The sequence below is a fragment of the Halichoerus grypus genome, chromosome 3 (genome assembly GCF_964656455.1).
Source record: "Halichoerus grypus chromosome 3, mHalGry1.hap1.1, whole genome shotgun sequence".
In the NCBI taxonomy this organism is placed as follows: domain Eukaryota; kingdom Metazoa; phylum Chordata; class Mammalia; order Carnivora; family Phocidae; genus Halichoerus; species Halichoerus grypus.
In genome coordinates, this window is record NC_135714.1 from 192,578,819 (window position 1) to 192,602,528 (window position 23,710).

General features: G+C 42.0%; 2 long non-coding RNA genes and 1 pseudogene across 3 annotated transcripts; 2 read left to right on the forward strand and 1 right to left on the reverse strand.

Moving 5' to 3' along the window:
- The first annotated feature begins 125 nt into the window (after positions 1 to 125).
- Positions 126 to 15,647, forward strand: LOC118521821 (uncharacterized). 2 transcript variants are annotated; one of them, XR_013446210.1, is made up of 3 exons: positions 126 to 292; positions 14,703 to 14,841; positions 15,615 to 15,647. It is a non-coding gene; the product is annotated as an uncharacterized LOC118521821 (long non-coding RNA). The 2 variants fall into 2 exon arrangements; XR_004910315.2 differs by lacking the exons at positions 14,703 to 14,841; positions 15,615 to 15,647 and adding an exon at positions 791 to 1,058.
- Positions 14,138 to 15,806, reverse strand: LOC144381297 (uncharacterized). The gene is made up of 3 exons (XR_013446209.1): positions 15,602 to 15,806; positions 14,940 to 15,101; positions 14,138 to 14,180 (listed from the first exon to the last, which is right to left on the reverse strand). It is a non-coding gene; the product is annotated as an uncharacterized LOC144381297 (long non-coding RNA).
- A 6,528-nt stretch (positions 15,807 to 22,334) lies between these two features.
- On the forward strand, positions 22,335 to 23,402 carry LOC118521822 (sentrin-specific protease 8-like; annotated as a pseudogene).
- The last annotated feature ends 308 nt before the right edge of the window (positions 23,403 to 23,710 follow it).

The following is a 23,710-nucleotide window of genomic DNA, read 5'->3' on the forward strand; positions in this document are numbered from 1 at the left end:
CCGTGGAGGGGAGGCCGGAAGGGAGCGGGCGCTCATCGGAGCCCTCTGCATTCTTGGTGCCCCCTTCTCAACCCGCGGCTCCCCAAACCGCCGCCGCAGAAACCCCGAAAGCAGGGCGACCCCCCGACCCCCAGCGGCGGCCGGAGCGCCTGCGAGCGCGCGGCGCGGTCGCGGGGCGGCGGACACCCGGGCTCCGGCCCCGCTTCGCGGCCGTCGGGGGAGACGGTGCCGCGGGGGAGCCCCGCAGGGCTCGGGCCCGGCCCAAGCGGAGCCCGCGGGAGCCGGCCCGCAGGTGAGTGGGCGCGCGGGCGGCGGGGGGTCCGCTCCGGCTCCGGGGCGGGGGGGGGGCTTGTCCTGCTCGCGTGCGACGCGGGAACACGAGCCTCCCCTCCTCGCTAAGCCCAGCGTCCTCCGGGCCTTCAGCGGCCCCAGAGCTTCCTTCACTGTGCCTACCACCCTGCAGGACACTGATCTCCCCCAAACTTCATTCAGTGACCGCTTTGTGCGGCTCCCTGGACTAAGCCCTTCACGTCCGTGGTCACGGTTAGTTCTTCCTGCGGAACTGAGGTAGGCGCTACGACCTCTATTTTGAGAGCAACTTTCTCCAGGTTGGTGGGAGGCTCTTGCCCGACCTCTCCAAGCTGGGGCTGGACCCTGAGACACTCGCCCTGTGGGGCCCGGGCTCAGCCTGCACCCCAGTGCATTCATACCTCTGCCTGAATTTGATTCATTCAGCAAATGTTCTTCCTCTCCCTCCCTCCTTCCTGTCTCTTTCTTTTTTAATCACCAGGCATTGTGCTTGACAGCAAGGAAACAAACGTGACTAAGACCCTGACCCTGCCTTCAAGGAACTTACGGTTCAGGTCAAGTTGTCTCCTCTGAGGGATGTCTGCCTTTCAGGGCTCCTGCGTCACTGGGAAGCGAAAGATTCCTTAATCCCCCCCCCTACCCTCAAATGAGAGACCTGACCTCCATCTTGGTTTGCTTTACGTGCCTGCTTGGAGGCCTTTAGGATGTCTCCCTGCTTCCTACAGAATAAAGTCCTAATGCCTCAGTTCCTCGCTGGCCTTCAAAGCCCTCTCAGCACCACCACCCCCCAATCTCCAGTCATATTCCCCCTTTAGCTGGCAGGTGACCGGCCACCTAGCCTCCTGGTTTCTTGTATCAAACAATCCATCTACTTGAATTCCTTCCCTTCCTAGCCACCCACTTTGACTTAATTCCTCCTTCTCAACAAAGCTTCCTGATAAATGGTTTCTGCTAGAATTGCTCTCTCCCTCCTCCCTTTCCCTACAGCTTTTTTAGTCTTCTCTGCTGGCTACCACAGCCTGGTTATAAGTCACCTATCTGGCCCCCAGGCTCAGGTGGGAGGCCCTAGAGGGCAGTGGCCAGGTCTTTGTCTTGGCGCCGGGCACAAGCAGATCTTCTAAGAATGCTCGCTGACTACTTGCTGAGGTGACGTTGTCTGAATGCACTGAATATGCAAATAGGTAAAATCTAGGAAGCCAGGTGGTCTTCAACCGTCTCTCCACACAACTGGAATCATAAAATGGGCACTTCGTAATTGCCCAGTCGATCTGATCCCCTTGTGAAGCCTATTTACATCCGTTAAGCCCACAGAGTAATCTTATAGGGCCCCGACAGATGGGTCTGTCTACACTGAACACATTCACTGGTCAACAAGAGCACAGACACGTTGTCTTTGGTGTTGCGTTGGGATCAAGCGAAGCCTGTCTTTGTAGATGGCTCTCTCCTTACCCTGCAAGAGGTAACTGAAAACAATCAAAGCTTCTTTCAAACCAGAGATATAATGCTCAGTGATCCACAGCATTGCTCTTTATTAACATACAATAACCAGCTCTTGTAAGTTTATAACAACTTCATAATTATAAAGGTCTCCCTCTTTATAACGTTTCATGTCATACTCACAAATTACTCCACGAGGCAAGTTATTATCTTTATTTTATATAGATGTAAACTGAAGTCCAGAAAGGTGAGTGGCTTTGCTCAAGCTTTGCACACAACTAGTGGGCAGCAGAGCTTCTAGTCCCTTATTTAATACCCCCTCCCATAGCTGGAGTAATGTAGATATTCCTATACAGTATTATGCATTTAGCCACCAAATTATATGCAAAGCTACTCTACCTATTCTATGTGTGATTTTTCAGGTGAAGAAATGAAAGAAGCACGGGACTTGGAAAACAGATTCAGTTGTAATTAAGTTATTTTTCTTTTACGTGGTTTGAAATATCTGTCAAAATATTTCCGAGTTCCATTTTAAAAGTGATGAATAGAACTTAAAGGCAATAGCTCACCAAAACCCTAACTACCAAGCGGCACTTTTGAAGTCAGTTCCCAGAAACAACTCTCTCTAGACTTAGGGAACAATGTCACATATATAGGTGGAAACATGAAAATGATGGTATTTGACTGATTTAGGCCTACAAAACTGCAATTTCATGTAGTTTTACCTGATAGAAATATTTGTTTTTTAGTTTACACTCTTGGCCAATTTTTTGCCTGCATCTTTATTCCTTTTGGGGGTAGCATGGGGGTATCACTCTGACTGGTCCTAAGAATATTTCTGTGAAAGGAGCTCTCAGGAATAGAAGAAGCCTTTTCCTTCTGTGCCTCTCCTTTCTGAACTGTCTTCCAATTTATATATTTTATAATGTGAAAACAAATGAAACTAAGGGATCGTGAAATCGCTTTCACTCTTCCTTCCCCTCACCACACACACATCAGTTTCCCCTAGTGTCACTGATGTACTGTAGTTATCAATGCGGCTTCCTTTAAAGGGGTCCTTTGAGCGGAACTAAGAAAATAAATTTCCCAGATGAATTTACCTTGTGCTTTTCTCTCTAAGCAATAACGTGCAAGTTAGTAAAACAATGAATTGTTCAACTCCACGATAGTGTTAATAATGACTAAGCCAACATTAACAGAAACGTGCCCTTCTGCATTTCGGGATACGGTTTAGTGTTGTGTCTTGGCAACTTGAGAAAGTTGCTTAACCTTGCTGGATTTCAGTTTCCCTGTCTGTTAAATCTGAGTACCTGTGAAGCACCTCTCATGATTGTGTGTGTGTGTGTGTGTGTGTTTGTGTGTGTGATTAATATTCATAAAATACAAACTTTGGATAAAGGTTAGTTTCTTCTTTCCTCTTCCTTTTGTGTCTCTCTGACTTGTGTGGCTAATCCTATCTGTATCTCGTTCAGTGTGTGGGTCGTTGGTCTGTGAGTAAAAAGCTCCATAGTTAGCAAGAAATGCTCATTCCACAAAAAGGACAGGTATTATCCTTATTTTTTCTGGTGGGGAAGCTGAGACCAGAGCTGGTAAATAATTTGCATAAGGATAAAATAGAAAAATATATAAAACACTAGCTCTGTTCAGAAATGCAGTAACAGTAACAAATGTACCAAGTATTTATTAGCAATTCAATTACGTAGTATCAAGAAGGTTCTATAAGCCAAATACAAACAGTGTGCCCCTATTATCGAGAAGGTTCTATAAGCCAAATACAAACAGTGTGCCCTTATTGTGCAGTTATCTACTTCACATGCCTTGTGGTTAAGATGTTGCAACCATGATCTAAATGCCTGACTAATAGGAAATGGAACAAACCTGAAGGTCATTTCATTTTTACCCAACAATGGAAAAAGGAACAGCAGAAGGGAAGAAGGAACCAATATTTAGGTTGAACGCTTACTGTGCACCAGACCTTGTGCCCAATTACATGCTACATCTTTTAAATTTCATGATTCTGTGAGGTAGGCATCTCCATTTTACAGATAATGAAGCTTAGACTCAGAGAGGTTAAACAACTTGCCCCAAATAATTCAGTCAATAAGCAATGGAATTAGCTTCAGGGCACCTGGGTGGCTCAGTCAGTTAAGCATCTGCCTTTGGCTCAGGTCATGATCTCAGGGTCCTGGGATCAAGCCCCACATCAGGCTCCTTGCTCAGTGGGGAGCCTGCTTCTCCCTCTCCCTCTGTTCCTCCCCCTGCTTGGGCTCTCTCTCTCTCTCTCTCTCTCTCTCTCTCTCTGTCAAATAAATAAATAAAATCTTAAAAAAAAAAGAAGTAGAATTGGCTTCAAACTCATATCTTCACACTTTTATCCATTGATGGAGAGAGTACCCATTTGTAGACTTGATGGAGGTAATTGTATTAAGAAGGTTAAATATTTATTTTCTTTGACTCAGTTATTCTAATGGAAAGTTACTTCAAGAAAATCATTGAAAATGCAGAGCAAAGCTGGTTGCATAAAAATCTTCATTAGAGAGTTATTTATAATAGAACTTGGAATGAATCTAATAACCACCATTAGGGAAATGGCTAAGTAAACATCACACACACGATGGAATATCACACAGCCAGTAAAATAACCCTTCCCCAAAAGTTTGTAATAACATGAGTAATGTTCATATAATAAGGTGAGGTGAAAAGAACAAGGTATTAGGATCTATCTGTCTGTATAAAACTATATAATAATAATCTCATCTATGTTAATAATACACACAGAAAAAGAACACGAATGTCGAACAGCAAAATGTTAGGAGCGATTGTCTTTGGGCAGCGTAATGATATTAATTACTTTTTTCTTTTAATTAAATTGGTTTTTATTTTTTAAATGTTACCATTTTTCCATAAGGATTACCTATGGTGTCTGGGCCTGGCTAGGAGAAATCACTTCCAAAATCATATATAGCATAAAGGGCTGGGGCCTATCTCTGTAGTGTCCCAGGAAGTACTCAGCATTAAAGACTCAGACTAGGTCCTCCTGGCTCTTAGGCCAGGAAAGATGACTAGCCTCCTGAGGTGAGTAGAGGGGCTGGAGTGGAAACCTGGAGAGGATTTAATGTTGATCATTTAAAAAAAAATTAAAAAAACAAACCAACAAAAACAGGAGTTGAAGTCACACTCAAGAATTTAGGGTACATTGCCCCACTCTGTTTGCAGAGTGTATTTCTCAGACTCTAAAAGGGCCAGGGTTCCTTGACTGCGCTGGAGGTAGCTGGGCTCCATGAAGGAGGGTGGAGAGAAATTCTTAAATATGTTTACTTAGCCCTGCTTACGCCCATCCCCTCCTTTCTACACTACCACTCGTCAGGCTGTCACCTGGGTTCCATCAGTAACTCTCAACTCTTTACCCTGCCTCTGGTCTGGCCCTTTGCTAGGCCAGTGACTTCATTGCGGCCAAAGCAATCATTCCATAACATCCATCTGATTTTTCTCCTCCTCTGCTTACTGTCCTCCCATGGTACTCTACAGCTTTCGGGGTAGAAAGCAGTTCCTTACCTGTTCCTGTTCCTGCCGCTGCTACTTGAGGTCTCTTGCAACCTGACCCCACCCACCTCTCTGGCCTCCTCTCTTTCCAGTCTCTCTCCACGCCTCCGCACCTCTGCGCATCTGTCACCCCAGCCCTATGATCCACCTGCAATACTCCGCACACATCTAGCTTTCTCTCACCTTCTTCTTCAGCTGTTTCCTTATATGGCTTCTGTCCAATGCCTCACCCCCTGCTCACTCTCATTCACACACACACACACACACACACACACACACACTTTTTGCCCACTCAGTGGTTGCTCATCCTTCAAAATTCACCCCAAGCCTTGTCCTTTCTAGGTAACCTTCCCTGATACACATTCTTCATCCTGTGTCTCAGCCTTCATTCTGCTTCAAGTGGCTGTATTAGGGTCCTTCTAGCTTCTGTACTCTGCACTAATCATGATATACTTGGCTGTCCCCAACTAGACCAGCATTTGTGGTAGCAGAGACCATGTCTTCATGACCTTTGGATCCCAGTGTTTGGTTAAGTGTTCAGTTCTCAATAACTTTTTATTGAATTTGTGAATTAATTAAACAGGATCCGGAAGGAGAAGAGGGAGGAAAGATGACCAAGGTTGAAGGTCATACCATTTCTAGGATAGAAACAACCCCTAGTACCATCAATGACCAATAGGGCCAACCTTTCTTCTTTTCTTATCACTGTATCTTGTTTTTGTTCCTGTGGATCCTTGAATTCTCATAGAGATGGGCTTCTCATGGTGTTGTCTAAATTTCTGAGAAGATATATCAGTCCCAAGCAGCATTAACAACCCCTGCACAGGTATGTCACCTGGCACGGGGCCTTTCGACTAGCGTAAGTCACTCAGTCCACACGAAGTAGGAGCACAGGAAGGGCGGACTGAGGGCTGAGGGCTGTGGAGTTGGGGGGTGGTTCAGCCGGCAGGTCAGGCATCAGAGGAATTAAGAATGTTTCCCTGCTGTCAGTCTTTCCTTCTGTCTTCTACAATCTGACTTCTACCACAGTACAACACAAAACCCAACCCTGCCGTATAGGCAAGCAGGATTACAATCGGTCCTCTCTCTCTTTCTCTCTCTCTGTCTTCTTTTCCTCCCTCGCACACACACATATACACACAACGTATATTTATGAAGACTTGCTTTATGACTGGTAACCCTTGTTTCAAAGTCTGCTGTCTTCCTTTTAATTTAGATTACTAATTCTGTTCCACATCCCCTTGAATAAACTTGTAAAATTCAAGACAGCATCTTTTTTTTTTTTTTAAGATTTTATTTATTTATTTGACAGAGAGAGAGACAGCGAGAGAGGGAACACAAGCAGGGGGAGTGGGAGAGGGAGAAGCAGGCTTCCCGCGGGGCAGGGAGCCCGATGCGGGGCTCGATCCCAGGACCTCGGGATCATGACCTGAGCCGAAGGCAGACGCTTAACGACTGAGCCACCCAGGCGCCCCTCAATTGATTTTTAAAACCATCCAGACTGGGGGTGCCTGGGTGGCTCAGTCGTTAAGCGTCTGCCTTCGGCTCAGGTCATGATCCCAGGGTCCTGGGATCAAGCCCCACATTGGGCTCCCTGCTCAGCGGGGAGCCTGCTTCTCCCTCTCCCACTCCCCCTGCTTGTGTTCTCTCTCTCGCTGTGTCTCTCTCTGTCAAATAAATAAAATCTTAAAAAAAAAAAAAAAAAAATAATAAAACCATCCAGACTGATAAACCCAAGTGTTGGTAAGTATCAGAGGCCGAATTGTGTCCCCCCAAAATTCATATATTGATGTCCTAACCCCCAGGACCTCAGAATGGGACCGTATTTGAAAACAGGACCTTTAAAAAGGTAATGAAGGTAAAAAGAGGTCATATGGGTGGGCCCTAATCCAGTAGGACTGGTGTCCTTATGAGAAGAGGCGATCAGGACACAGACACAGAGGGAAGACCACGTGAGGACACAGGGAGGAAACAGCCATCTATCAGCCGGGGAGAGAGACCTCAGACGAAACCAACCTACCAACACTTTGATCTTGAACTTCTTATCTTCAGAACTATGAGAAAATAAATTTCTGTTGTTTAGGCCGCCCCGTCTGTTACTCAGTAAAGGCAGCCCTCGCAAGCTCACACAGCAAAGATAAAGGCACAGTGGAAATTGTTCTACATTGCTGGCAAAGAGACTGCCACAACTGTGGAGAGGCGTGAGCCCTGGGAGCCAACACTTTCATCTGCGGTGTCTACGCTAGAGAAAGTCTCGCAAATGTGCCCAAGAAAACATATAGAAGGCTGTTTGGTGTAGCGTGACCTTTAACTGTGAAGAAGGTGAAACCAAATAACCCTTTTTAGTAGGAAAAGAAACTGGTTTATTTCATTCATGCAACGGAATACTACAGAGTAGTTAAAATGCCTGAATTTACGTGTGTGCATATATCAACATGGAGAAATCTCCAAGCTGGTGTTCAGTGAAAAAAAGAATATTGCAAAAATATTTGTAGGCATAACATCAGTTGTGTGTAATTTTAAAACAGTGTCTTATATATTGTTTAGGGATATATATATATGCTTAAAGTACAAATACATAACATGGGCATGAGAGGCGTATAAGATAAGATTGTGGTTAGGAGCATGGTCTGTGGAGCCCCCTTGCTTACCAGTTATATAACCTTTGATAACTTCAATCTCTCTGTGCCTCAGTTTCCTCATCTGTAAAATGAGGTTAATAATAGTACCTGCCTTACTGAATTGTTGGGAAGACTACATGAGAAAATGCTTAGCTCGGTGTCTGGCTCATAGTAAATGCTCAATACATATTAGCTTACTGGATAAAATATTAACTTAGTAAATAAACACATGTTTAACTATACAAGTAATATAAATGTAAACACAGCAAAATAAAATTGAGTGGTTATTTTTGGCCAAGCTTTATCTTAAAATGAAAATACTATGAAAGGCAATATACTGTGATAGGGCAGTCTCTAGATCTTGGTGTGTATGCCCTTGAATGACGCCCTCCCCTTGAGTGTGGCCTGGACCTAGTAACTTGCTCTAACAAACAGAATATGGCAACATGATGGGACATTACTTTCAAAATGTAGTTATAGGGGCACATGGGTGGCTCAGTCGGTTAAGCATCTGACTCTTGATCTCATATCATGTCTTGATTTCGGGGTTGTGAGTTCAAGCCCTGCACTGAGCTCCATGTTGGGCATGGAGCCTAAACTTTTAAAGAAAATGAGGTTATAAAAAGACTGAGGCTTCCTTCTTGGGCACTTTCTTTCTCTTGCTTACTTGCTCTGAGGGAAGCCGGCTGCTTGCTGTGTTGTGAACTGCCCTATAAAGTGGCCCACGTGACAAGGAACAAATGTGTCTGGCCACCAGCCAGTGAGTGAACTTGGAAGTGGATCCTCCCCAAGTTGAGCCTTGATTCATCAGTCCTGGCCAAGAGCTGAACTGCAATCTCATAAGAGCCCCTGAGCCAGGAACACCCAGCTCGGATCCCTGATCAACAGAAACTGTGAGAAAATAAATGCTTATTGTTTTCAGCTGACAAATTTTAAGGGCCACTTTGTTAGCCCGCAATAGATAACTAATACACCCAATGTAGGTCAGAGTGAAAACTAATGCTGTGTACATATACAGTGTTAGTAAGAATGTGAATTGGTATAAATTTCTTGAAAGCAATATCCTTGAAGATATTTAAAAAAATTTTTTTGCCCTAGGAAAGTAAGTGCACAAAAATTGAGATATGTTCCTTAAAGTATTAAATGTAACAAATATCATAGGGAATAACTGGTAACAACTTACATGCCCAACACTGATTGGGGAATTGTGATATTGTGATATAATAAGAAATATATATTTTAGTCTTTAACCCTGGCTCCTGGCCAGAGCTCCTAAAACTTTAGAATTTCCTAAGTGATAAAGGTTCTAGGAGAATCTTCTGTCCTAATATTGGGTCTTTGACTCCAGTTCCTGACATAGAGCTCCAAAATCCCTTAAAGTTTTCTGGGTGATACAGTGTCTCCTCTTCTAATGAGGTAACTCTTGGTGGGCTCCTGGACAGCTTCAGGATGGGGGGCTGGTCACCAGAGAGGCCAAGCCATGGTTAGAAGCTTGGAATGTTCAGCCCCCCTTCCCATCTTGGGCTAGGGCCTGGAGATTGAGTTAATCTATCATGCCCATATGATGAAGCCTCCATAAAAATTCCTAAAGTATGGGTTTTGGAGAGCCTCTGAGTGGGTAGACATGTGGAGGTGCTGGGAGGGTGGCATGCCCAGACAAAGCATGGAAGCTCTGCATCCTTTCTCCCCATTCCTTGTCTTATGCATTTCTTCCATCTGCCTGTTCCTACGTTGTATCCTTTTATAATAAACCAGCAATCTGGTAAGTAAACTGTTTTCCCGAGGTCTGTGAGCCATTCTAGCAAATTACTGAACCCAAGGAGGGGTCATGAAAACCTATGAGTTATAGTTGGTTGATCAGAAAGAAGAGGTGATAACCTGTGGTTGGCGTCTGGAGTTGGGGGGTGAGTCTTGTGGGACTGACGCCTTAACCTGTGAGACCCCGATGTTAACTCCAGGCAGGAAAATTGAATTAAATGGTAGGACACCCAGTTGGTGGTGCCTACAGAGAACTGGAGAATTGCTTGGTGTGGGAAAAACCCATATGTGTTTGGTGACAGGAAGTGAAGTATGGAGTGGAGAATGTTGAGGGTAAAGTCGAAAAAATGAAATTTTTCCTTTTGGGAGTGGTTAAATTATGGTATATTTTTTGATAAAATCTTAAGCAGACATCAAAATTCATGTTAAAGTTCTAATGATTTGTTGGAACATTCACAATATAATTACAGTTATGTACACAAAATAAAAATAATTGAGGATGACCCCAATTTTTTATTTAATTTTTAAAAGACTAGATAGAAATATATCAACATGATCATAGTGATGATCTCCAAGTGATTATTCAGTGATTTACATTTTCTTGGGTATATTTTTCTGTAGATCCTAATTTTTATATAATGAATATGTATTATTTTTTATTTTGAAAAATCTTTAAGTGTAAAATAATTAAATGAGGGCCTAGTATGATTCTTTTTTTGAGAGAGAGAGTAGGTGCATGCAAGGGGTGGCGAGGGGCAGAGGGAGAGGGAGAGAATCCCAAGCAGACTCTGCACTGAGCTCAACGTGGAGCTTAATCCCACCACCCTGAGTGAGATCACAACCTGAGCCAAAATCAAGAGTCAGATGCTTAACCAACTGAGCTACCCAGGTGCCTTGGGCCTGGTATGATTCTTAAAATACACTTACCTTGCCTATTTTTTCTGGATCATATTTTTCAAATTCTCTCATGTTACTGAATCCCCCTCTGAACCTGCCTTTCAGCTACTTCTCTGCATCAAGTAAATCTTCTTGTTCTTCCTCTATTCTTTATATTTTTCTGACACGGCTTCCAGATATTACTGAAAAGGAAAAACACCAAAGTAAATCTTGATTACAGTTGTAAGATACAAAATTAATGTACAGAAATGCAATTCTATACACTAACAACAAAGTAGCAGAAAGAGAAATTAACAAAATAATCCCATTTATAATTGCACCAAAAAGAATGAAATACTTGGGAATGAGTTTAAACAAGGAGACAAAAGACCTGTACCTTGAAAACTATAAAACACTGATGAAAGAAATGATGATGACACGAACAAATAGAAAGATATACCATGCTTGTGGATTGCAAAAATTCATATTGTTAAAATGTCCATACTACCCAAATCAATCTACAGATTCAATGCAATCCCTATCAAAATATCAGTAGTATTTTTCATGGAACTAGAACAAACAATCCTAAAATGTATATGGAACCACAAAAGACCCCAGATAGCCAAGAAACCTTGAGAAAGAAAACAAAGATGGAGATACCACAATTCCAGATTTCAAGATATGCTATAAAGCTATTGTAAGCAAAACAGTATGGTATTGGCACAAAAATAGACACATAGGTCAAGAGAACAGAATAGAGAGCCCAGAAATGAACCCATGTATATGTGGTCAATTAATCTATGGCAAAGAAGGCAAGAATATACAACATGAAAAAGACAATCTTTTCAATAAATGGTGCTGGGAAAACTGGACAGCTACATGCAAAAAAACCTTTTCTCACCATATACAAAAATAAACACTAAATGGAGTAAAGACCTAACTGTGAGACCTGAAACCATGAAACTCTTGTGCATTGGCCTAAGCAACTTATTTATGGATTTGTCTCCTCAGGCAAGGGAAACAAAGGCAAAAATAAACTATTGGGACTACACCAAAATAAAAAGCTTTAGCACAGTGAAGGAAACCCTGAACAAAATGAAAAGGCAACCTAGTGAATGGGAGAAGATAATTTGCAAATATTGGATATATCCAATAAGGGGTTAATATTAAAAATATATAAAGAACTTTACAACACCAAAAAAATAATAATTTTATTAAAAATGGGCAGAGGACCAGAATAGACATTTTTCCGATGAAGACATACAGACGGCCAACAGACACATGAGAAGACGGTCAACATCACTAATCATTAGGAAAACGCAAATCAAAACCACAATAAGATATAATCACACCCCAGTCAGAATGGCTAGTATCAATAAGACAAAAAGTAACAAGTGTTGGCAAGAATGTGGAGAAAAGGGAAACCTTGTGTGCTACTGGTGGAAATGAAATTGGTGCAACCACTGTGGAAACAGTATGAAGGTCCTCAAAAAATTAAAAATAGAGATATTATACGATCCAGTAATTCCACTACTGGGTTTTTACCCAAGGAAATTGAAAACACTGATTAAAAAAGATATATGCACCCCTATGTTTATTGCAGCATTATGTACAATGGCCAAGATAAGGAAGCAACCCAAGTGTCCATTCATAGATGAATGGATAAAGAAGAGGTAGTGTGTGTGTGTGTGTGTGTGTGTGTGTATTGCATATATGCATATATACACAATGGAATATTACTCAGCCATAAAAAAGAATGAAATCTTGCCATTTGCAACAACATGGATCGACCTAGAAAGTATTAAACTAAGACAGAGACAGAGAAAGACAAATATCATATGATTTCACTTATATGTGGAATCTAAAAAACAAAACAGGAGAATAAACAAACAGACTCTTAAATACAGAGAATGAACTGGTGGTTGCCAGAAAGGAAGGGAGTGGGGGGGATGGGCAAAATAGGTGAAAGGAATTAAGAGGTACGAACTTCCAGTCATGAAATAAATAAGTCATTAAGATAAAAAGTACAGCATAAGGAATATAGTCAATAACATTGTAATAATGTTGTATGGTGACTGATGGTAACTACACTTATCATGGTGAGCAATAAGGTATAGAATTGTTCAATCACTACGTTGTACACTTGAAACTAATTTACCATTGTATGTCAACTATACTTCAAGAGTAAATGTTTTCAATTACATAAAATCTCCAAAAGGTAATTAGGCTTGACTCTTGGCATAAAGTATCATTTTACTTCAGGAAATAAAGATTTAAATAAGCTTACATAAAAATCCAAAATGTATTCATTTGGGTCAGAATTTTTTAACCCAGGGTCCATGAACATCTGGGACTCACAAATGTATTTCAAGTTTCAATTCATGAAATTGTATGCAAAATATCAAGTGCGTGTGGATCTTCCTGGAAAGAGAGTTCACAGTTAAATTAGGTTCTCATTCGGGTCTGTAACTAGGGTGAAAACCATCCTGGCTTACCCAGAACCGTTGCTTTTAGCACAGGAAGCCCTGAGTCCTAGGAACTCCTCAGTCTTGGACAAAAAACTGGGATAGGTGGTCACCCTTTCTTCAACCCAAGAAAGATCAATGAAAAATCATTCAAAGATTCCATTTAAATTCAATGCAAGGTATAAGTAAAAATTAGAAGATTACTTCTTGAGTCAGAGAATGTTGCTATTCCTTCTTATTTTACCTACGTCCTGAGAATTATTTTATATATAAACCAAAGCTACTGGTATCTTTCCTAGTTTCTAGGCTACCTGCAATTTGTAAATGATCCCCTGGTCACAACGAACCCTTACCTGCTGTCATGTGTATTTGGTGGCTGTTGCATTACTAGGTTGAGATGTGATTACCCTGGCAAGGCCACTCCCCGTATCAATCCAGAAGGGAAAACGCATGTCATCGTGGAAGAATCCTGGTTTGTGGCACGTCAGGAAACGCAGGTGCTCTCAGTTGGTTTAGCTGTCAGCGAAGACACCTCCAAACAGTGTAGATGAAGCTAATCTTCGCCCTCATCGGAGGCAGGCTAGAAGTCAGAACAGTGGCAGGAGAGGCTTCTCCATTTTCCCAACACTCCATGTGGAGACGAATGGGGCCTGTGCCCTCCTGGGAGAAGCCCTATCTGCTAAGGCATACGCAAATAATGGCATCTCTTTTAATTTCCAGTTTTAATCCACTGGCCTTTGGGGAGGTCTCCCTGGACAGCCTCTTTGGTCTTGGTGGTGCCACAATCATAGGAGGACCATGAGGCCACCACTGCGGGAGCAGTCCTTCTGCTGGTGTGGTGGTGGCAGCAAGAATTAATGAGGTTCCAGGGCAAAAGTGCATCTCAGGGGAACAGAGGGGGGATTTTCTAGTCTAGCTGACTCTGACTCAACCAGAAGATTCTCTTTCCAGTATTCACCCTGGACGCTCTGGTTTTGTTCTAGGAAGAAAGGTGACTATTGTTATATGCACATACTTTACAATGTCAAAGTATAAACATAGGTGGCTTTCTTCATCTGTGGAGTTCTTACCTGAAACTTTTGTGGTTTTTGATGACCCATTGTGATCCTCAATCCCCAAGTTTTTAAGAGTCACATATCGTTTGAGAACACCTGTTCCGTTCTCATCATACCTGCATTAGTAGAAGTGATTCATGCAATTTCATATATAAGTTTTATGAAACTGTAAGTACGTTATCTCAAGATGGCAAATGTGAGAGACTTGGGCCACCCATTTCCCCCGTGGGTCTAAACCAAACAACACTATTAATCACAGTGTTCTTTTTGTTAAGCCTAGGCTCAGCTTCAAAAATTTTCTCAACTTCTACCAGACATCTGGCAATGGCAAATTTTTTTATTTATATAAAAAATATATTTATTTATATATATGTGTGTGTACATATACACATACATAATAGATATGTCCATTCTTTTCATTTTTAAAATGAACAGTTCTCTAAAAATTCTATACCAGCCCACGTGTCCTGATTTTGAGTTAAAAAAAAATATTATCACTCTATGCACACCACGTATACTCCTACATACGTAATTATGGAGAAATGCATCATCTAATGGCCGATGCTTTGCCCTCAGAGAATGACCATGGACCTTTGGCTTATTAACCGGTTCCTTCTGCCCTTCCTGATATCCAATAGATATGCATCATTTGCAATTTGAGGTGAAGATCGGACATGAAGAACACAGTGAAGCAGCACAAATATGACGGCTCAATAGCACAGGCTCTGGAGTTCAGCACCGAGTACGCTCCAAATCTATATCCTAACTCTGCAGTTTGTAAGTTCTTCTAATTTTCTCTCTGAGTCTCAGATTCTTATAAAATGGAGAACGTGATACCTCCCTCACAGGGTTGTTAAGAAGTAAATGAGGGACACCTGGGTGGCTCAGCTGGTTAGGCGTCCGACTCTTGGTTTCGGCTCAGGTCATGATCTCAGGGTCATGGGATCAAGCCCCACATGGGGCTCTGCACTCAGCGTGGAGTCTGCTTGAGTTCTCTCTCTCCCTCTCCCACGGCCCCTCCTCTCCTCTTCCTCTCTCTAAAGAAGAAAAAAAGAGAAAGTAAATGTTATTTTGGATAAAGAGCCTAGTACACTGTGCAGCAATTAATAGGCCCCCAACAAATGGCCTTCATGATGGCCAAGTTGGACCTATTCCATAGCTGACCATAATTCAAAGCCGAGTCTAACACAGGGGCTGGGGCATGGCTGACAGAGGCAAAAGCTGAGGGAAAATTACAAAGTAGGGCTAGGACTCTTCTGTTCAACACACATTTACTGAAAAAAAAAAAGGATTAAAATATAAAATTTTTAAAAATAATTTTTTTTAAGAAACGAGCATTAATAAATGAGTGTCCATCATATGCCAGGTCCCATGCTGGGCACTGGAGTCCAAAATGAGAAGGGAACAAGGGATGAGAGCAGAGGGTGGGAAGCCCCCTACCCCTAGACCCTCCCTATCACTACCCATCTGGCTTGAAATTCAAAGCCCAGCAAATTCAAGATACAGAGATGTGTTTTCATGGATAATAATATCACACCTTTTCTTTGCAGTTCCAAGAGGTATGGATCAGTATTTGTTCTGTGGTAAGTGAAATTTACTTGAGATGAAAGTTACCATTGCCAAAGTTTTCAAACCCCATTTCCTTCACATGAAAACCTAATTTGTTAAGAATTTCCTTAAATTCTGGCCAGAGTATTGTTCTTTCATCTTCTGTGTTTTTCCATGGTGTGAGATCCAGGAACCTGTTTTTAATAAAAAGAACAATAGATTGGCTAAAATGTGACTTATATTCCACTACAGATATCTATGAATAGATTCCCACTGACTTGATCCCTTGAATTGTATTATTTGGGTTATTAATGTGAAAGGAGAATATAACCTATAAAACCATGCATGTCCAAGACAAACGCCTCCTGTAAAACAATTAACCCTATAAATTCCAATATTAGCTCTTGGGCATTCTGAGTTTGCGTGCACATACTAATTAAACGCATGCACCGATTTGTTCATTAGGTCAGCGGGAGGCCTGCTTCTCCCTCTCCCACTCCCCCTGCTTGTGTTCCCTCTCTCGCTGTCTCTCTCTCTGTCAAATAAATAAATAAAATCTTTAAAAAAACATCAATTGAATGTTTGTAAATGATATTGTCTCATTTGACCTGTATCGGCATGTCTATTTTCCCTACTGGACACTAGTTCTTGAAGTTAGGGCCTTTGTTTTACTAATCTGTGTAATCCCCACTGGGAAACGCTAGTTGGCGTTTAGTAAATACTTAACATTTGAATTGCATTTTTTAAAACCAACTTGAAGACAAAGGCCGGTAGGTTCTATGGGCTTTGCTTGGTTAGGGCTCTTATTTTTAAAGTTGTTTTTATTAATTTCAAGATTCATCAGCTACCATAGTTGTCACTCATGTAAATGATTCCCTGACTCAATTATCCAGTTTGCAGTTTATCAAAACTTTCTGCTTTTCTGCTTCTTTTGCTATGAGTCTCTGCAGAGCATTTCCTGGATTCTTAGAAATTCCAGTGTATCTAGGCAAGGTGGGGACACAGTGTAAGCAAAATACTAAATCAACCTAATTCGCTTTGGTTTTTAGTTCAAAGGGATGAATAAGCTGAGTTAAATGAAGACTGAGAATGAACCTATAGATTAAGTTATCTAATTAGAAAAGATACTTGATCTAAGTGTGAAGCATTTGTTTTTATATATTCTTTTATCATTTTATGAATGATATAATTTTATAAAATTTTATTTTTATTATTTTTTTAGATTATTTATTTATTTGAGAGAGAGAGAGAACGAGCACAATGATGGAGTGGGAGAGGGAGAAGCAGGCTCCCCACTGAGCAGGGAGCCGGATGTGGGCTCAATCCCAGGACCCTGAGATCAGGACCTGAGACAAAGGCAGACGCTTAACCAACTGAGCCATGCAAGCGCCCCTGGAGGAGGAATCTTTTGATGATTTCCTGAAGAGATGCAATCTTATAAGCAGTCCAATCAGCAGTAATTATTTGAATCTCCTGAGAAATTTCCAGGATTGCAGTGATGAAGGGTCCGTGCACAAAATCCTCTCCACATCCATGCCGTACAGACCCTCCACATTGCTATGCTATTCTAATCCACTAGCCATTGATCAACTTGCAGGGAGACTCAGATTCCTCACCTTTGTTGTGCTCTGCCTCTCTGGAGACCTGTGGTAATGGACATGGGGCAGCTTGATCCGTAGATGGTCCATGAGAACTTGGCCTTTGGGAACAAAAGTGCTACAGGAACGAAACCACTCTGAGGTTGTTAATAAAATTATTAGAATTATTATTAACACGACTTTCAAAAAATAAAGAAAAAGAAAATAAAATTACTTTCATGTAAGAATCAGTCTACCTTCCCTGGCTGAGTAGGTTACACAGTGTCTTGGGAGGATACCGAAGTGCTAATTTAGTGTGACTCACTTCCCCCTTAATGTTCCAAACAACTCCTTAATGTTCCCAGTGCCACACTTTATTTTTAGCTTTGGCCTTCTGCAGCACTTGACCTTTTGCCCGGATAGAGCAATGTACTGTGGAGCTCAAACCCACAGCCTCCCCTGTCTTGTGCAACACAGGGAATGTTAGATTATACCTTCTCTGGAAGATCTGGAATCCAGAATGGTCTTTTTAAGATAAAGTAAAACTGTGTATATGCCCACGCGCACACACATGTGCACGCACACACAAACACACAGACACACACACACACACATACACACCCTTTTTGTAACATTGCCTTGCATGCCTGGATTATAGTCATTTCTTTTACATCTTTTCTGCCATCTGCTGCAAGAGATTAGTATCATCTTAACATTAATGAAGATATTTTTTTAAAGATCTATTTATTTATTTGAGAGAGAGAGAGCACACGTGCGTGCATGCTTACACACATGCACACAAGTAAGGGGTGGGGCAGAGGGAGAGAGAGAAGCAGGCTCCCCGATGAGCAGGGAGCCTGATGCGGGGCTCGATCCCAGGACCCTGAGATCATGACCTGAGCCAAAATCGAGAGCCAGATGCTCAACTGACTGAGCCACCCAGGCACCCCTTGATGAAAATATTTTAAAAATGTAGATAAGGATCTTGTACCAAAATAATCATCCCACTTGTTTTAGAATAACAAAAGCTTGGGGGCGCCTGGGTGGCTCAGATGGTTAAGCCTCTGCCTTCGGCTCAGGTCATGATCCCGGGGTCCTGGGATCGAGCCCCGCATCGGGCTCCCTGCTCCGCGGGAAGCCTGCTTCTCCCCCTCCTTCCTGCTTGAGCTCTCTCTCACTATCTCTGTCTCTCTCAAATAAATAAATAAAATATTAAAAAAAAAAAAAAGAATAACAAAAGCTTGGAAACAGCATTCAAATATAGAAGAGTAGTTAGACCAATCATGGAATTTCCATGCCACCATCAGAAAGGATTACCACAGATTTTTTTATTGAAATGGGCAAATGCTAATTATGGGATATTAGGTGAGAAAACTTGAGTCCCAAACTACAAATGCAGCATGAGCTTTGTCACCATGCTTGCTCAACAGCCCCCTAATGGGCTCCGTCCACCGGGCATAACCCCTACAACCCATTCTCTGCATCAGAGCCAGAGAGGTCTTTCAAAATTCAAATCTAATCTTGTCCGTTCCACACTTGACACTCTCCAACGAGTGGAACCTTTAGGAAATGTCCGGGCTCATGAACACGGGGTCCAGAGCCCTTGGTAACCCCGCCCCTGGTGCCTTCCGCACCTCCTCTCTGGGACCTCTCTTCCCCCCCCCCCCCCCCCCCCCCCCCCCCCCGTCTCCAGCACAGTTCTTGACATTGATGAGACTTCGACATCTGTGCCCGCTGACTAGAAGGTTGTTGCCTTCTTTTTTCCCTTGATATCTTCTCATCCTTTACATCTCAGCTGGGAAGCTTTTCCTCATCCCTACCCTGGCTTGCTTGCTCCTTCTCTACGCTTCCATTACTCTCTGTATGTCCCCTTCTCGTAGAACTTACTTCCCTTTGATGTAATTGCTACTTCCCTTCCCCGGGAGAGCTGGGTCTCTGTCATGTCCATTATTTTGTCTCCAGCAGACAGCACCACAGGGTGGGCACTCACTAACTGTTGAAAAATAAATAGTAAACATATCTGGTAGACAAGCTGGTTGAGAGAAATTTTCGTTGAATTTGGGGTGGCTTTAAATTTCCTCTTTCTTGTCAAACTAAGACAAAATTATATTTTATTGTGGTAAAAAACAAAATCCATAACATTACATTTGCCATCTTAACCAGTTTTAAGTGTACAATTCAGTAATATTAAGTATATGTGCATTGCTGTGCAACTGATCTCTAGAACATTCTCATCTTGCAAAACTGAAACTCTGTATCCACTAAGCACTGATTCTCCTCCCTTTTTCCACCAGCCTTGGTAATCACTTTTCTACTTTTTGTTTCTATGATTTTAGATGCTTCATATGAGAGGAATCATACAGTTATTTGTCCTTTGGTGACAGGCTTGTGCTTAGTATAATGTCCTCGAGGTTCACCCATGTTAAAACAAATTTGTGATATGAACTCTGTGACCTCTGTAACTAGAAAAGTAGTATCATTTAGAATCATAGGAGCTTGAGGTGACTCTAGAATTTATGCGGACCAATTTCCCCCACCTCAAACTTCACTTAGTTCTAGATGAGAAAGCCAAAAATAGAAAATTAACTTGTCCAAGGTTAAAGGTTTAATAATGACGAAATTGAGCTCCACAAAGATAAAAATAAGTAATAAAGGTATTTAGTTCTTTACACAGTCTACAGCACGTTCTATGCTTTTATTTTCTGCTCAACGTTAGCTGTTTAAATATAACTTTATTTTCTATTATTCCATTTCCTATCTGAAATGAAAATCACCTGCATAGGTTATTTCTTTGTTCAGAAGGTACACTGAAGTTCTCTGTTAGGAATTGTACTTCTGCAATTTTTTTTCTGTAAAATGCATTCCCCAGGTGGTTCAGATTTTGCATTCTGGGCATGGGGATCCTGTAGACATGAAGAATAAAAGGATTCTTCAGGTTTCTGAAAGATTTTGATTTTTGAGCCATGCAAATGTAACAGGGCTGGAGTCACGGGACAGGAACCAGAAATATTTTTAGTCCAGCTGCTTGCTACTGTGTAGCATTCTCTCTTCCTACTCAAAGGAGATCTCATAAACTACAATTTCTCAAATAATTGCTAAAGATCTTCTTGTTCTCAGTGGCCAAACTAGTTCATTAGTTCACATGTATTTTTGAGTCTGCTCTGTGCCTTGTTATGTAGAGACACGTTTAAGACATGTATTTCCTGATGGAAAAAAAAAGAAAGAGTCAGTGACTTTCCAAGTTAAGGGGAAGGGTTCTTAGCAATCCTGTGGTCAAATCCCTTCATTTTATATGTGAGAGACTGAAGCTCAGAGAGCGACCCAGAGTCAAACAGCTAGTGAGTAGCACACTAGATTTTGGGATGCCCGCCTCTGACCTCCAGGCCAAGGAGGACATCACAACCTCCTGGACACAGAGACTCTCACTCAGCTTGCTCTTTATTAACATTTTCTTTTTTCCTAATTTACTTGTCAACATGATTTTCAGCCTTGTCTTAATATCTGCACTGGTTTTTGAATCATGAGGAGAAAACCCGGGAGATTTCTAGCCCACAGTGATTTAGAATAGCTTGACGGTGTGTTCCAACACTGAAGGGGTTATTTTTCTTCCCTCCAATAGATAGAACCAAGAAAGGAAATTCCAAACCCCAGCTGAGACTGGGCCCTGTGATATATAATGTATGTGTGTTGCTTTATGGGAAAGAATGACTAAAACCTGCTTTGGGAGGGATCATTTGCTCGGTGCTTTCCGTTTTGTTTATGACTGGAAGATAGAAGTTCATTTATGTCTAAGTGTGGGGTTGCAGTCCGTTTTGGCAGTCTTTCTAACATAAACACCACATTTTATGTTAGGATTTGAGGGGAAAGAGACTCCCAAATGTTTCACTGTTGATTCGCCCTTAGAGTACTCTAAAACACTGTGAAAATAACTTTAGGAATTTTTATTAAATGATAGAATGCTTAGCACTTTGTACTACTTTATGACTTCATAAGTTTATACTCCTGATGTGAAACTTAGTGAATATATGTGTAAGTAAATAATTGCATTTCTTTGAAATGTAGGAAAAAATTATATCATTATGATACCTTGTTCTGTAGTGTTCCGGGAGACCAAATAATACTATTCTTTGAACAAAAAAATTACCCCAAGCTATAGCTATAATGCAGAATAGGCATAGTAATGTAGAATATGTTTATGTAAATTAATTTAAGGAAATGCATACTGTAACATTTGCTAGATGTTGTCTTGTGACTAGAACTATAGATTTAGGTACTTAAAGTAATGCCAGCCATAGACAGGGCTTGGTGCTGCTTCGTCCCTGTCACCTTCCACAATCCCACAACAGACTTAGGTTCAGGATCACCTAAAATGTTCTTTTCCACTGGGCAGAGATTTTCTGTGTGTTGCTTCCTGAAACATAGATGATCAGAAGTCCTGTGTTTCTCAGTCTTGCTGTCATCAGATGGATTTCATACCACATCAAGTACACATCAGGTGCCTGTTTGCTGGACTGTCCTCTCTCCAGAGATATAAGCTGACATGGACTTCTCACTTACAACACGGAGAGTAGGAAACCCACTCAGGCACCTTCGGTGAAAAATCAACCAACCAAGTTTCAGTGGATGAGCAAGAGGTCTGGAGATGAATGACGGAGGCTCTTTTCGTAAGGGTCCCCGGAAGACGAATGAGTCGTCCAATATTTCTGATTGATGACCTCAAAGGAGTGAGGGCCTTGACCGGCATTGACTTTCAGCCTCTCAATTTTAAGTCAGAAGTCAATTTCAACATAATTTACTTCTGTGATTGCACCATGTTGTGTTTGCTTATGTGCCGGAGTTCTGGGTAAACATCGCAAAAACCTCTCCTGCAAACTTGTATTCTTTTCTGGCATCTTTCTACCTTCTGCTTTCCTGGCAAACCCTTTCTGAAGTGTACTTTGCTTTTCCCACTCTCTCGTGCACACCGCAGTCCCCGGCTTTGGCTCTCCTTCCCTTTGAAGTTACTCTTGCTGAGGCCTCTTGGGACCTCCACGTTGCCAAAAAAAATGCATGTTCTCCAGTCCTTGGTTTATATGACTTCTCTGGAACATTTAGACCTACTGAACACCCACTGCTTCCTAAATCTGTATTTATGCTTGGCTTTATTATATGACGTCACATTCTTTTGGTTTTCCACTCTTCTCTCTGGCTGTTCCTTTATGAGTTCCTTGGTGGGTTCCAGCTTCTCATTCCTTAGGTGCAACGCTGCCCAGATGCTATTCTCATTTATATGTTCTTAGAGTCACTTTCATACACATGCATAGCTTACACATCACTTCCGTGGTGATGACTCTCATACCTACATGTCCAGCTCATACCTCTTTTGCTCGAGCGTCAGATGCATCCGTGTATAAGCTCCACCTCAGACTTACCATGTTCAACGCCTGCCCCACCTCCCAGGTCTCCTGTCTCTCAGCCTCTGTCCAGATCAGATAACTAAAAAGCGTCTGAGGACTGTAGCTCTCGCTTTCCGGCCAATACAGAGGTGCCTGAAGGCTGGTTAGGGTGGTGAGGCCCGAGGCAGCTTCTGGATTTTCTAATCAACCCTGGTCAGTACAAGATGGACCCCGTAGTCTTGAGTTATATGGACAGTCTACTGCGGCAATCAGATGTCTCACTGTTGGATCCTCCAAGCTGGCTCAATGACCATATCATTGGATTTGCCTTTGAGTACTTTGCCAACAGTCAGTTTCATGACTGTTCTGACCATGTCTGCTTCATCAGCCCCGAAGGTAGTCAGTTCATCAAGTGCACTAGCAACCGAGCAGAGATTGCCATGTTCCTTGAACCCCTAGACCTCCCCAACAAGAGAGTTGTATTTTTAGCCATCAGTGATAATTCCAACGAGGCAGCTGGGGGAACCCATTGGAGTTTGTTGATTTCACTATGATTCCCATAGCAGAAGCAACTCAGTCCGTGCAAAGCAGGTAGCGGAGAAACTGGAAGCTTTCTTAGGCAGAAAAGGAGACAAACTGGCCTTTGTGGAAGAGAAAGCCCCTGCTCAACAAAACAGCTATGACTGTCGGATGTATGTGATTTGTAACACTGAGGCCTTGTGTCAGAACTTCTTTAGGCAACAGCCAGAATCACTATTGCAGCTACTCACTCCTACATACATCACAAAGAAAAGAGGAGAATGGAAAGCTCTCATTGCCAGACTTGCCAAAAATTAGCTATCAAAGTGTATCTGTGACTTTTGAAGTCTCTTCTTTCTTCCCATCCCCGTTTATTGGATGGCTGCAGTCTCAGTGCCTGAAGGAAGATGCCTAGTAGAGGGAAGCTTAATGTTCTCATTTTTCCCTGGAAGAATGTCATCCTCTGCATTATCCAAATGGAATGTTTCACTCTAACCGTAACTTTAGAGCAGTGTGCTCTGTGAAAATTTCTTCAAGTTATGTATCAAAACCTTAAAACCATGCTATCTTAACATTTATTAATTCCCTTTTTGTCTCCCTTATCCACATTGGCTTATTCCAGAGGAA